The following is a 15144-nucleotide window of genomic DNA, read 5'->3' on the forward strand; positions in this document are numbered from 1 at the left end:
AAAAATATGATTAGCTGACATCAGGATAATTACCTCTCTCCTCAAAAAGGTAGGAGACAATAAATAGCATGAGCCTGCCCCAGATCCCATCACTCTTCCATGAGAACGTTGTTCCAGGAGACAAGAGGGAAGGCCGATGAGCTTCGATGGGAATATACTGAGTGTGAGGACTTAAGGGACATCGGGGTATAGTCCACCTGAAGCTCAGGTGAGAGCTGGAGACAGAGATGTTTTCAGTCATAATCTTTACTTAGGAATTAGAACCATGGCCATGGATGAGGTCATCCAGAGAGATTGTGTGGAGAGAGAGGAACAGTGTTTCCAAAATGCCACCAGAAATTGGTGTGTAGAAGGTTTTCCTGGTAAATAACAGAGGAATCCTCCCATGATAAAGAAATCTACATGCTACTCTTAATGAGGGTTTGTAAGAACAGGTATACTGGGGCGCCTGGGTGGCTTGGTTGGTTAAGCATCCGACTTCGGCTCAGGTCACGATCTCACGGTCCGTGAGTTCGAGCCCCGCGTCAGGCTCTGTGCTGACAGCTCAGAGCCTGGAGCCTGTTTCAGATTCTGTGTCTCCCTCTCTCTCTGCCCCTCCCCTGTTCATTCTCTGTCTCTCTCTGTCTCAAAAATAAATAAATGTTAAAAAAAAATTTTAAAACCAAAGAACAGGTATATTAACTCATGTGTATGTCTTTCTTTTTCTCTCTCATTTATTTGGCCCTATTTTATTTCTTCTTCTGTCTTTTCCTTTGGGGATATGCCTCCAAACCATTCCCGTGGGGCTTGTCCCATCTAATAAACTGCACCCATGAGCATAGGTTTGACTCCCTAAGTTTCTGCCAAGGGGGCCTCATACATCAACACCTTCCTTTGGAGCCATTTTCTTCATCAGCCAATCAGAGCTGATCAGACTGGACAGTAGGGGAGCCTGGGAATAGACTGCTCAATGTCCAAAGAGACAGAAGGTAGATCTTTCTCAGAGACTGGTGCCATTGAACATTATCTTGTCTAGACAGTCAGTAAAGGGCTCAGTAGAGGGGAATGTACATCCTTTGCACTGAACTCCTTCTTTAGTATGTTGATCCCTACTGGTTTCCCCACTCTACCTATGCCCTCCAGGAGGCTTTGGCAATATTTTAGGGTTTCATAGCCAGGCCAGAATGGAAGCTGGTAGAGTATGGAGGGGCTATGGGTCATGACGGCCATAGCAATCTTCTCTCTGGGTCCCACCAGAAATGTCATTTCTAATGAGGCCATGTTTATCCCAGCACTAGTTTCCTTAGTTTTTCCTGCTTTCTGTGACAAATAAAAGAAGGAAAAATATTTATCCATTTATTTTGTTTTCTGAAGTATTACTTTTCTTCCTTTAGATTCTCTTTTTGCAATTTTTTTTTCTTTTTCTCTCCTTCTCTCTTAGTTCTCTTTCTTTAGCAGAACCTTGATCTTTCCTTGGATTGTCTGGTAACAGTGGAAGAGACCATCTGAGTTCTGGAAACTTCCTCCTTCTTCTCTACAAACCCCACCCATGTTCTCTAGTTAACTGTGAGATGCCAGCTTTCTTCATCTACCCACTTCCACACTTCTGTCTTGGTGTTCTTTGAGTAGCGGAAAAGATGCCAATTTTTATGCAGCTGCCTAAAGTATCAGTGACACCTGACAGTGATTTTTTTAATAATATAATTTATTGTCAAATTGGTTTGCATACAACACCCAGCGCTTACCCCAACAAGTGCCCTCCTCAATGCCCATCACCCACTTTCCCCTCTCCCCAACCCCTATCAACCCTCAGTTTGTTCTCAGTATCCAAGAGTCTCTTATGGCTTGCCCCAGTGATTTTTACTCAAATTGCTATTTACCTAAGATAAGAAAGGAGAAATTTTGTAGTCAAGAGAAAATGGCTCTACAATCCATGAATGGCCTAGATGGGGTGTTCCAAATGAATGGTGGCCAGTGGCCAGCATAGGTGCCTCTCAACTGTGTTTCATTAATTTCAGTCAGCTACAAGGTTTGGAGAGAAAGATGATTTTCCTATGAGCATGTAAAAGAAGTGCTTTGAGTTGTAAGTCTTTGCCCTTGTTTAAGAAAAGCATAAATGGGAGATTTTATAACCACAGTGGGCCAATATTTTTGGAGTCAGTTGAAGCTCCAGATGGAGTGGAAAGAGAAGTTTTTTTCTTCCTCTTTTCTTGAGTTTTACAGAACAAGTCTCCCTGGACACCTTTAATAAAGTGCTCAGTCTCTTTTTTAGTTCAAGTGTGCCCAAACTTGCTATCACAGGATCTGAAGGAGTCTTTCTTACACTAAGAATCCTCTCTCTAGATTTCTGGTAGGGGTTGTAGAACCAGCCTCATATGTGAAAATGTCTTGAATCCACTCCTTCCTCAAGAGTCTCGCCTTCAAGAGCCCACACTCAAGTCCTTGTCATATGGTATAGGGTGAAAATATGCAGTGAGCCCAAGTTTGGTTAGGGATTGAGGGAACAGGAGGAAGACAGATTCCCATAGTCTCATCAACGTTCTGGAAACCTTCATGTTAGGAAGGGTAAGCGGACACTCCAGCATCACCATATGCGGATTTTGTAACTTTGGCCAAATGATGGAGTTTTCCTGGTCAGAGAATTGCACCCGGCTTTAAGAGGTGCCTCTGTGGAAACACATATTCCTGCCTAGCACAGCTATTGACACAGGAGCTTGGGCCAGGGTGGACAAGCCAAGATAAGGGCCACAGAGGGCAAGGGAGAAAAATAGTGGTGCCAGGAGTACTTTCTAGAAGAAAGGTTCTTCTAGAACTCCTCTCCAGACTCTTGTCTAATAGTCATGAATAAAGAGATAAAGAATGATTGTGCTATTTAATAGTTTTCAACAGAAATAATCAAAAGTCCTGAGGCTTACCTGAGGCTCCAAGAATGATTGGATTTCTACAGTCCAAGGACACAGATTCAGCTGCTTCTGAACTCTACTTTGGGATGTTTAACAACACGAAGTAGTGAACGTCTTGCACTCTGTGCAGCCATACTCCAATAGGATTTAAGTAGAACAAGCATGCGGTCTGAGGGGGGGAAATCTGAAACAAGTTTCCTTCCTACCATTCTCTGTATCCCAGGTCCAATTTAATGCAAAATTAAATCGAGACTGTTTTAAAATCGACTTTCACTAAGGAAAGGGCAGAGCTGCATTCCCTGAAACAGATATTTTAGGCCAAAATTATTACTTGGGCCTTTTTTCCTCCTCCTTTCTGCTAATTCAAAACAAAATGTCTGTCATTCACTCTAACACCAGCTTTTAAGAGCTGGAGACAAATGGAGTCTGAATATTCACGCCAATGTGGTACAAATGAGCTGTGATTTCAGGATGCTGGCTGTTTCTCTGACAGGAGAAAAGAGCGGTTGACTAGTTTAATATCTTTGGCTGAAAACACTTTGTTTTAAAGGGATGGAGAAGGCCAACATTAATATTGAGTCCTGTTATTTAATGACCGAATAGGATATATCATGGAATGAGGCATCCTGTGTCTGGGGAAAGTGTGTTTATCATACCCAGAGGGAGTGATTACAAATGTAGGGTGGGACTGAAGGAAGGAGTTCTTCTAAAAGCATTTTCTCCAAGTTCTTAAGAATTCCTCCCATAAGTAGATATGCCTATAATTGTGAATCTGATTCCCTCTAGACTTAGACAATTTATAAACATAAAGACATTTGTTATAATGAGACAATCTAATTACCTCCCTCAGAATGCTGGCTAATGGTTTAGAAATAAAAGATGCAGTTGCAAGTTGAGGTTTAAGGTTGGGGGGGAGGGAGCTTGTGATGACCATTAGCACCATCTGTCCTTTTTCTCGTTCCTCGAACATACATCTTCAGTCACTCATGAATTTACTGTTTCCATAGTATATTGAATTGAACACTCTCCATCTCAGGTGCTAGAATAGGGCTACATTAGCAATTCTAGCATTCCTTCATTCTCTCCTATAAATTGGACTATTTTTTTTTTATTCAATGCAATAGACAATTTGGTGAGTCCAATAATACGTTCATTGACGTACATTAGGGTTTCCAATACTTTTATCTGTTTTTCGTTGGCCTCATCTTGGCAAAGAGTCATAACATTTTAAATTTCTCTGCCCTCTCATCCACCCATCATACTTAATTATGCAGTTTATAGGCAAAACATAGCAACGTGCTGGCTATATCTGTAATTCTACTTTATTGCAAACTGCTTCGAAGAATAATTGTATAACTGCTCCTGGTATTCTTTGTTTCTTAAATTCTGGTTTTCAGGAAGCATTTTTTTTAAGGGGGACATAATTGTAGTTTCAAAGCAATTGAAAATTAAGAATAAACTTAAGGTGCTGTGACATTTTGATGGAATGCTCAGAAGAACCCGAGGTGAGAAACCCAAAGTGGATTTGCCATGAAGCCAGTGGAGCTGAAGTGGCAGGGCCCCTCCCGGGGATCATGTCTCTGCCACGACCCCTGCTGAACTTTTTACATTTAATATTCTCTTCCTTTTTTAAATGTTTATTTCTTTTTTTGAGAGAGAGAGAGAGAGAGAGAGAGGCAGAGAGAGAGAGAGGCAGAGAGAGAGGGAGGCAGAGAGAGAGGGAGGCAGAGAATCCCAAGCAGGCTCCATGCTGTCAGTGCAGAGCCCGACACGGGGCTCGAACCTATGAACCACGAGATCATGACCTGAACTGAAATCCAGGGTCAGATGCTTAACCAACTGAGCCTCCCAGGCGCCCCAGTACTAAAGAAGGCCTCCCAAATAATCTTCAGATCCCACAAACTTGGCTCTGCCCTGAGACCGATGCAAACTGATAAAGTTAGATGACTGACCTTCATGTCTAATTAAATTTTAAAAAGCAAAGAAATAGTCAAAGTGTGAAGTACTATGTTTTAGTTTTTAAGACTTTAGAATGAATTCAACTTATTTCCTGAAGCAAACCCCACTTAAATGAAGTAATAAATCAGTTTGCCAAAACACAAATGAACATAAACAGGAGATTCATTTTTACTTCATTAATAAACATCAAATGTGAGCCTGCCTAACGTGGAGCAGGCCAAATCCTCTGGACAGGAAACCTCTCCTACTGAGGGGCATTTGTGCAGTCAATCACGTGATCATTCATCTTCAAGGTTGTTGCCACGGTCTACCTTGTATTATCCATTTACAGGTCTTTTGAGATGGAGCATTGTTTTGTGATTAGAAGCACAGACTCTGGGGCCAGGCTAGCTCTACCATTTACTAGCTCTGTGACCTTGGACACATGACTCAGCTTCTCTGGGCCTATCTTTTTATCTATAAAATGGAGACAATATGGATTGTTAGAAAGATTTAAATTGATATTTATAAAGTTCTGAGAACTGTGCTTGGTACATAGTACATCCTATATAACCACGGGCTAAGTAAATAAACTTCTCCATGTGGACTGTAATTTTGTGTGGGTTCACTCTTGACCCTAATGAATGACTCTATAAATCAGGGGTCACAAAGTGCCAAACTGAAACCCATATAGACCTGCAAATGTGCTTCCCTTGCCCAGCATGGATTTTGTTTTTAACTTGATTTTGAATGCTCTTAATGTATGCATTCTCCATTTTCCCATGGGCCACCATCCCCCAAATATTCACCTCTTTGGTTCTTCAAAGCATTTGAGTTTGTCATCCCTGGTATAAATGAGTGAACACATCATAGGTGAAGACTCCTGCTGTTAGTGGCAGTTTTATGGCTTATGGGGCCAAAGAGCCACTTCTACTCCTTGGGGCCCTACTTGCAAACAGGGTTCTGATTAACCTACCTATCCCTATTGCTATATTAGAAGTCACAGAAGGAAAATAAGATATATAAGTTGAGTAAGCCCCTGCGTGAAACATAGATATGTACTACCTAATGTCACAAGATCACTTTCATTATGGACTGTGTTGACCAAGGCTACAGCAGTCATGACAAGCTAGGGTATGCTGGGGTCAGGACTCAGAATCTCCACGACTTAAACAAGGGTTTGATACTCATGCTTTCTGTCTAACCCTGGATAGGCAGAGGTTTCCAGTCCACCATTTTGTCATCCTTACTTGGGTCCCCCAGCTGGCAAGCTACTCTCTAGAAACATTGTTGGTTACTATGGTAGAGAGAAAAAGAGGTCCCTAAAGGGTCTCACATCAAAAATTGAATGGTCTACCTTAGAAGTGACATGACACTTGTGCTTACAGCTCAATGGCCAAAACTAGTCACTTAGCCTCATCTGACCACAAGGAAGCCAGAAAGTACAGTTCTATAAAACAGGAACATTAGGCAAACATCACTTATGGCCGTAGCCTGTGGCATTATTTGGAGCTTGGATTTTCAGGCCAGAAGTCTTTCAATAAACTTCATTCAGCAAATACTCCCTTGCATCTACAAAGGCATAGCAAGCTACCCAGAACTGTGAGCAGATTTCAAAGGAGATGTAGACACAACATTGAGCAGCTTTAGACTTGCTCAAGAGAAAGAGAGTTATAAGAAATCTGAACAACAAAGCCATAAAAGATTGATCACCAAAAAGAACAGTACCAACAATATTGCAAAAGTTGAACGCAAAGATGTTTCTGGAATAAAGATAGGACTGAGCTAGACTCTAGAAAAATACATGGATTTGTAGAAGTGGAAGGCACTACAGGTAATGAGAGAGAGGAAGCAGAGACAAAGGCCCAGAGGCAGAAACAAGGGCTACATTTTTGCAGAACTGAGGCCTGTGGCCCAGCTGTGAGTTGTGTTTACATGTGAGCAATCATTTGATGGATTCAGTGAAGCCACTTCATGCAGGGCCCCTGAAAGGTACAGAGACTCAGGATGGTGTCGTGTGGGAGGAAGATCATTGTTCCTCACTAACCCCCTCCAAAACCAAGGCATTTACGCCTCCCCGTCATTAGCCCTCAGCTGCTTATTCCCCAAACCAGTAGTCCTACAGGCCCAACAGCTTCCTAGACCCACAGGCCATCACTGATTGGAGACAGTAGTACACCTTGGGTTGCTCCTGTTTCCAATTGAAGGCATCTTTGATTGCTTCTCCTAACAAAGAATATTCCAAGTTCAAGTGAAATAGCCTCTCATTGCTGGGGTCAGTTCAGCCTTTCTGCTGTGTAACATCTGTTTTTGAAATTCGGCTGAGACCCTGACTTAAATCCATTTAACTTAAAAAGCAGCAATAGAACATCCTGTTTTCATGAATGTCCAGGGGCTGTATGTCAACAAATAAAAGGTCTGTTTGGGGGTATTCAAAGGGGAAAAGCTGGTTGTGAGATGTTCTGCCACTGGGGTAAATTTATTATGGACTGTTCGTTTCTTGGAATCATGAACCAAAGTTTGAAAAAACAAAGTGGACCAGCTTCATTTCAGTCAACAAATTTTGGCTTAATAGTGGGTGGGAAACATGCTTTTCTTGTCAGAAGTTCACTGAGCTGGATGGTTTCCAGAAAGATGCCCTCATTCTTGCCTCCTACTTTAGCCATGTGAAGTTAATATCTTAAGTGGATTCTGTTTGTCTGTATAAATTGTGGTAGACAGCAGCCGATATGTCCTTAGTTTTCTATTACTTACACAGGACCTGAGGTGTGAAAGAAGGGGTAAGAATAATTCACCATCCCTCAAACCTGACTACCTACTTTACTCCTCACCCACTTCTTTAAGAGAGACAAGTAGAGAAAAGTTTGATTTATCAGCAACTGGAAGAGTGAGTGTCTGGAACAAAACAGATGTCTATATATATGTATTTGTTTAATGAATATAAACTCTGGTCTTATAAACTCATGTTCTCTTTATGAATGCATGTCTCTATGTGTATTAATATCATTCCTGTTTGAAAAAGCTGTTACTGCCTATATTCTATTCTAGCCCGAAGAAAAGCATTAGGTCACTTCTGTAGTTCTCTCTTGGAACCTTTCTAACCTTTATCCCAATTTGTATTTTCTTTGTTTATTGCCTGTCTCCACTCTCAGATTATAAGCCCAGAGAGGGCAGAATAGTTGCATTGACAGCTTACATGCCATACCAAGCAAAGTGGTTAGTATGTGAATATTACTTCACAATATTTGTTGAACGTTTTTACTGAAGTTTTCATTGTAATGATGATTGTGGAGCCTTAACCCCTCTTGATGATGTGTGAATTTATTCACAGTGAAGAAGACAACAGGGCTTATAATGCAATTGAATATTCAGAGACCTTTTTGTATGATGCTACACTCACACTCATTTGACCCTACACTCTATTGAGGGTCATGGTGAAGTGGGTTTAGTCTAACCGTCTCTATTTTCTCAACTTAAACTTGTCAAGCCACATCTGCCATTATAGCTGGCCAAGATTAATGTCATAGCACATGGCAATAGTTTAAGGGTTTTTTTTATCTTAAACAGTTAACTCATTCCTGGTGGTATTGAATCCATGACTTTAGTTTTATTAGCAATAAATTGTGGCCCACCAAGCTACCTGGCAAAGGCAGTACAAGGATCAGTGGTCAGAAAGATATTTTCAGGGCCCAGTGGGCATAGGATTTAATGTGCGCATTCATTTGTCTAGTGGTCACTGTAGACCTTTCTTATGGTCAAGCAAAATGAACACTTCAGCTTGAGTGGGAACAAAATAGATTCACTTGCTCCATTTTGCTTTGGCTGCCTGTGTAGACAGGGGTTGAAATGGGAATGATTTGTGTGCTCCAAAGGATCTCAAGAGAAAAGCTCATTCGTTTACAGGAGGTGCAATTCCGCAACAGTTTCTTGCTTTGTATACTTGAAAACAATCCCAAAGAAACAAAGTTGGATGCAGAAAAAATAATGGGAGAAAAGAAAAATAATACTCTGAATTCTGAACAATTCTACTTTAATAGGTTGATCTGCCTGCCAGCTGGCCACAGTGTTGACTACTTGTAATATATACTTTTGGTAGGCTGCATGCAGTTCTTGGAACTGTTTATATTAGACGGCAGAAACTTATTTATTCTAAAATTGGCAGGACTTGCTTTGGTTACTTAATACAAAATTGCTTAGTCATCTTTATACAGAGTGTGGACAGCACTGTTTGAGTGTGAAAAACCGGGAAATGCAAATATGCTCCAAAGAGACTAGATCAGGTAGAAAAACAAGAAGGTATCTTTTTTTCTTTAAGATGCTTAGCAGGTGGCCGCCACATGTTTTCATTTGACAAGCTAGGTGCCTGTTGAGTTGAAGTCCTTGATTACAAGCATTTTTCTGTTTTCCTTGTGGATTTTGTCCAAGGTAAAAAGCTGCTGCTGCTGCTTTTGCTTCTTAGATGGTGTTCTGCTCCTACATTCTGCAAAATACAGGTTTTTGAGCAAGAGCTCGAGGAACTGTAGGATCAGCTGTCAGAGCAGCTTTCTTGTTCTCAGAAACAAACGAGGATGTCCTTTCAAGCTGGTTGTCACAAAGATCCTCCCTATGACTCTTTTGGTTTGAAAACCTGTCTTCCCATACCTGAACTACTGCCTTCCCAATGCAGTATAGATTTATAGAGCTCCAGCTAGGAAGTAGGCTGGCAAAATGAGTTTCTTCGTGTGCTTTAGAGTTTGAGGTGGCGCCGGAGGTCTCCAGGTTTTCTCAGGAATGCCTGTGGCAACCGCACGCTCTTCCTGTGACCTGGGCTGAGGCTCCTGAGAGATGGTGAGAAAAGATAAAAGTCCGATAGCCAATGGGTAATGACACCAGGCTTGGGAGGGGTGGGTTCTCAAGCAAGCATCCAGTACAGTGCCTTATGTTTCTAATTACTGAGCATGGTTAGAGAGCAAAACCAGGCAACACTTTTTTTTAGACTGATGGAAGCATTTAAATCAGCTCTGAATGTCAGTATTTTCTAATTATGATGGAGGAGTGGCACGGAACCTCCAAAGGCCTTGGCAATTTGGAGTGTTTCAGCCCAACCCTGATTCTCTTCTTTTCTTATTCATCATATGTCTTCTTTGTCCCTCCTTCTCTTTGAACATCCCAGAACTATTCCCTCAGTTACAAATGCCTAATACCCATCTTCTAAGACAAGGTTCTTTTCCACTAGAGGAAAACAACCGTAGCTACAAATCACAATATAAAATAGAGCTCCACAGTGAACCACTGCCACCCTCAAGGTAGTACTAAAAGCTCAGCTGGAGACATGGCCTTCTGATAATGTCTTAGCCAAGTTCCTCTGTTTGCCAACTAAGTCTAATGAAAGAAATGCCCTAGAAGCCATTCCAATTCAACAAGTAGTCAGCCTTGCGGACTATAAAAAAAAATAGTTAAGGGACTGTTTGAGGGACCCCTCAAATACTACTTTGGAGGATCACAAAAATGAGTAATAACCTCAAGGAGGTTACAGTCTTCTGGAAGGACAGATATGTACTTAGCAATTAAAATGCAAGCTACAGACTAAATGCTCCAATAGAAATATAATATGGGTGTCCATACAAACACATTAGCGGTTCAGAGACCCTATTTCTTATGCTAGTCTTAAGCCTATACTGTGAGTCATTTCTTACTTGAAGAAAAGTCCAGGGGCGCCTGGGTGGCTCAGTTGGTTGGGCGGCCGACTTCGGCTCAGGTCATGATCTCGCGGTCCGTGGGTTCGGGCCCCGCGTCAGGCTCTGTGCTGACAGCTTAGAGCCTGGAGCCTGTTTCGGATTCTGTGTCTCCCTCTCTCTGACCCTCCCCTGTTCATGCTCTGTCTCTCCCTGTCTCAAAAATAAATAAAACGTTTAAAAAAAAAAAAAAGAAAAGTCCAGAAATCTCCAAACTAACAACTAGGGTGAAGTGCCATCTAAATGATGAGAGGAAAGAGGAAGCAGTCTAAGCCCTTTTCGATTTATTATTTAACTTCTGTGTAGATTTCTATGTTTAAGTTGTGCATCTATAGTGTCCGAGGGGTATAATGGATAATGTCCCTTGGTTTGGTTTCAAAGCTTTTCATCTTAGACTATAAACTCTTAGAAGATAGCCTCTAACTTGCTACATAATTCTAGAACACAATAAATGCATTTGAGGATCATGATGAATAAAAGTTGAAAAATTCACTAGGGAATAATTAGTCTCCATTAATACTAGCGTGTCCTTCATGCACAAGACTATTACCACTGGCAAAGCACATACCTTTGAATTGTCTCCAGCAGTGTAACTGGATTTATATCCTGCCATCTAAACTCTCTCACCTTGCTGATACCTTGTATCAACAAAGATAGCTGGCTAAGGCTCTGGATCTGGGTTTTGATCACTAAATTGGAAATGTTAGTTGGAAAACCAATCACAAAGAGCAGACTCGTGGGTTGCCAATGTTTTTATAGCTGAGTAGACCAGAAAGTCCAAAGGGTCATGCATAAGTAAAACTACTGTTGTGTAAAATATGATGATCTCTGTACCATGTTTACCATTGGCGAAGACCCATGAGCTCTGATCTTCTGTTCCAAATAAACCACTCACGGTCCTTGTTATGCAATTTGAGGTGTGATCTGTCTTCAGACGGTGTCTCAGCTTCTTTTGCCTGTGCTGAGCATTTAACTTACTCAATAGCAAGTGCTTAGTCACAGTGAGATTGTCTGATCCAAAGGCCTCCTGCAGGAGAACAGAGAGGGTATTCTAAGAGGATTAAAAGAATACATCCAGGCTTCCAAAAGCTGACCTGTGCCACACCCCGCATACCATTCCATCTTATCTATGAAATTATAAGATCTCTCAAGTCTGAGATCGTGTCTGACACACTGTAAGTGGGGCTCTCCAATAGAACTTTCTGTGGTGGTGAAGATGCTCTCTGCATTGTCTTATATGGTAGCCACTGGACACATGCAGCCACAGAACACTGGAAACAGGGCTGGTGGAACTGAGAAATGGAATTCCTAATTTTCTTTAATTTTTTTAACAATCACAGAAATTCTTATGTTTATTTTATTTATTTTTTTAAGTTTATTTATTTATTCAGGGGGGGAGGGGCAGAGAGAGAGGGAGAGAGAATCCCAAGCAGGCTCCAGGCATGAACCTGTGAGATCGTGACCTGAGCCTAAGTTAAGAGCCAGACTCTTTTTTTTTTTTCTTAATTTTTTTTTTTAGCGTTTATTTGTTTTTGAGACAGAGAGAAACAGAGCATGAACGGGGAAGGGTCAGAGAGAGAGAGGGAGACACAGAATCCGAAACAGGCTCCAGGTTCTGAGCTGGCAGCACAGAGCCCGACGCGGGGCTCGAACTCACGAACCGCGAGATCATGACCTGAGCCGAAGTCGGACGCTTAACCCACTGAGCCACCCAGGTGCCCCAAGAGCCAGACTCTTAACCAACTGAGCCACCCCGGTGCCCCTGAATTTTATTTAATTTTAATTAATTTACATTTAAATTGCCTCATGTGACTAGTGGCTACTGTATTGGACAGCATAGCTTTAGAATCTTAAAGACTATCTTTTCCTACAGCCCTAAATAGATGGCCATTTCACCTCTACCGGACTGTTTTCAGTAATAGGGGTTCACGCTTTCTCAGCAGCCCTACCTCTTGCTGGAGAGTTCTGTTGGGGCAAGGACCCCACCCTTATACATCAGAATTAGCTTAGGTTATCACATTTATACATTCCTTGCAGCAAAGCTACGCAATTTTTGTTCTCACACAGACACAGTTTGGTGGAGAATTTCCATCTTTGCCATAGCATTCACACCTATGCCTTTTACTTCTCTCTAGGGACCAAGAGCAGAAGTGGCCACATACCTGTTCTGATTTGGTATTAGCCTGTGTCTTTCAGTGTAATTCTCCTTGAGTTTGCCAAGGAAAAGTATTTTAAACCCTAAGTAAGATAAAAGGGCACAGAAGTAATTGGGTTTCAGATTTTCTCTTCTCACTTTTCTCAGACTTCTCAGAATGGTGTAGAGATTATTCTAAACACCAGTGCTGGTTCTCCACCGATTGGCTGCTATTCAGGAGCTAGTGCCGAAGTTCTATACATCTCAGTCTTCTTTCTTTATATGGAGATGAACCTAGTTTTCTTACCTAAGAATCAAACAATGATTGCCACAGGGTTTGAACAATCTGAAGTGCTCCAAATAAAGTGGCAGTGTTTGTGATAACACTTTAAGATGCAACCTAGAATCCCTAAATGTGTTGTCTTCCCAAGCGTTAGAGTCAGTGTATATAAACACCAGCACTTGGTCAGTCTGAAATGCCCAAGCTGCCCATTCCTGCTAAGGTGAAAAGAGGCCACTCTCTTTCACCAAAGACATTGATTTTAGTTATGTGAAGCCTGTCAGGGTTTTGCAAATGAAGAAATACAAATAGAGGGAACGTAATGATAAAAGATGGAGCAGGAATGAAGAGAAAAAACAGGTCATAACCTGTTAGCCTGCTCATAGTACAGCTTCGTGTTCTGGATTCCACTGATCAGAGAAAAGAAACAGCTTGAGAGGGCAGAGCTCCTCAGGTTGATCCCATTCATTCTTATTTCTGTATTGCTGATCTTGACAAATGTGCCTTGGTGATTGCATGTGTTTTTTTTGTTTTTTGTTTTTTTTTAAGTAGCACAGATTTTTGGAACAAGATGGTGAAGGTTGAGCTAAAGTTAAGTCCAAACTGTATGTTACAATCCATGTGTTTATTTGGTTTTTGAGTCCCAAATGAACCATTCTGTTCAGAAAAGAGCAAAGCAGGTTGATAAATTGAACTTTTTTAAAAAGGACAAAAGTTCATTTTCTACAGTCAGAAAGAAAACACTGCCAGATTTACTGTGTAACTACTGCAAATGTGGGTTTATATAACTTTTGAGATTCATATATAGTCTATTACAAAAGTCTTTAATTCACTTTGTAAACACTGATCAGTCAATAAAATACAGAGATGAATCAGCTTGAGTTACATTTTACATACTCAGAATGGTAAAATCTAGAATAAAAATCCAATGGTTCAAATCAGCTACAGTTCCTGAGTGCCTACCATGCCCAATAGGAAAGAGACTTTTTTGTACAGTGGTTATCTTTTCATTATTGGCCTTAAGAATGAAAATATATAGAAAATAAAATATCAATAAAATATTTAAATAGTAGAACAGGGGCACCTGGTTGGTTCAGTCGGTTTAGCGTCCGACTTCAGCTCAGATCATGATCTCGTGGTTCGTGAGTTCAAGCCTCAGGTTGGGCTGCCTGCTGACAGTGCAGAGCCTACTTCAGATCCTCTGCACCCTCCCCCCACTCCATGTCCCTTCCCCACTCTCTCTCTCTCAAAAATAAATAAACACTAAAAAAATTTAAATACTAGTTAGAACAATTGAGCTGTGGCAAGGCAGTACATTAATTCCCAAAATCAATGATAGGTGTTCAAGGAGGGAGATATCACTTCCAAGCTAGAGTCCTCAAGAAAACCATCATGAAGAAGTGAAATTTGGGTCTGACTCAATAGAGTCAGACTTCATGACTGAAGGACCCAGTCTGAACTGAAGACTCCAGAATTCATGACTGAATAGAATATGGACAATGAAAAGGATAGAGGAACTCATTCCAGATGGATGTGATGTATGAATTAAAAGTGCAGAAGTGGAAAATTCAATGACATGTTTGAGAAGCAATACAATATTTTTATCGAGGATGTCATGGGATGATGTGCTTGAAAGGAAGGTTAATGCTTTCTAAATTAGAAGACTAGGTATCATTTAGACCAGAAAGGAGGAATCATGGACATATCATGTTTGATATATCCATCTTTGCTGGATTGGAGAGCAGGTATGGAACCATAGTATTATATAGAGTAGGATTAAACCTTGGACATCATCTAGTCCAAGCACCTCACTTCACAGAAGGGATTAGTCCAGGTTCCTGAGTCCAGATCACTGTTTGCCAAGGGTTTGTAGAGAAGGGCAATTGAAGCATTGAGGTTAGTGAAGATAATTTGAAGAACAGAGGTGAGGAATCTGCTGGAATATATCACACCCAGAAATCACCCCAGTACATGTAGGATGAAGAGAAGTATCACTGAGCCACAGTAGTCACCCAGCTGAGGTTAACACAAACCCTCACAGACAAAACATGGCTCCTGACTTTCTCCCACAAAGCCCTGAATCTTGAGAACAAAAGACAGAAAACAGATGATAGTTGTGATTCAAAGTTGAAAATGGGTATGATACACCTGGTAGAAGTTTAAAGAAGCAAGGAAGTCTAAAATACAAGTTCCAGG

The 15144-nt window shown here is 41.2% G+C and overlaps 1 protein-coding gene across 6 annotated transcripts in view; it reads left to right on the forward strand.

The window, feature by feature from the left end:
• The window catches only part of CALD1 (caldesmon 1), a 187032-nt gene that overhangs the window by 66240 nt on the left and 105648 nt on the right, over positions 1–15144 (forward strand). The gene's annotated exons all lie outside the window — the stretch shown is intronic.

This window comes from Panthera leo, chromosome A2, assembly GCF_018350215.1.
Source record: "Panthera leo isolate Ple1 chromosome A2, P.leo_Ple1_pat1.1, whole genome shotgun sequence".
Taxonomy (NCBI): domain Eukaryota; kingdom Metazoa; phylum Chordata; class Mammalia; order Carnivora; family Felidae; genus Panthera; species Panthera leo.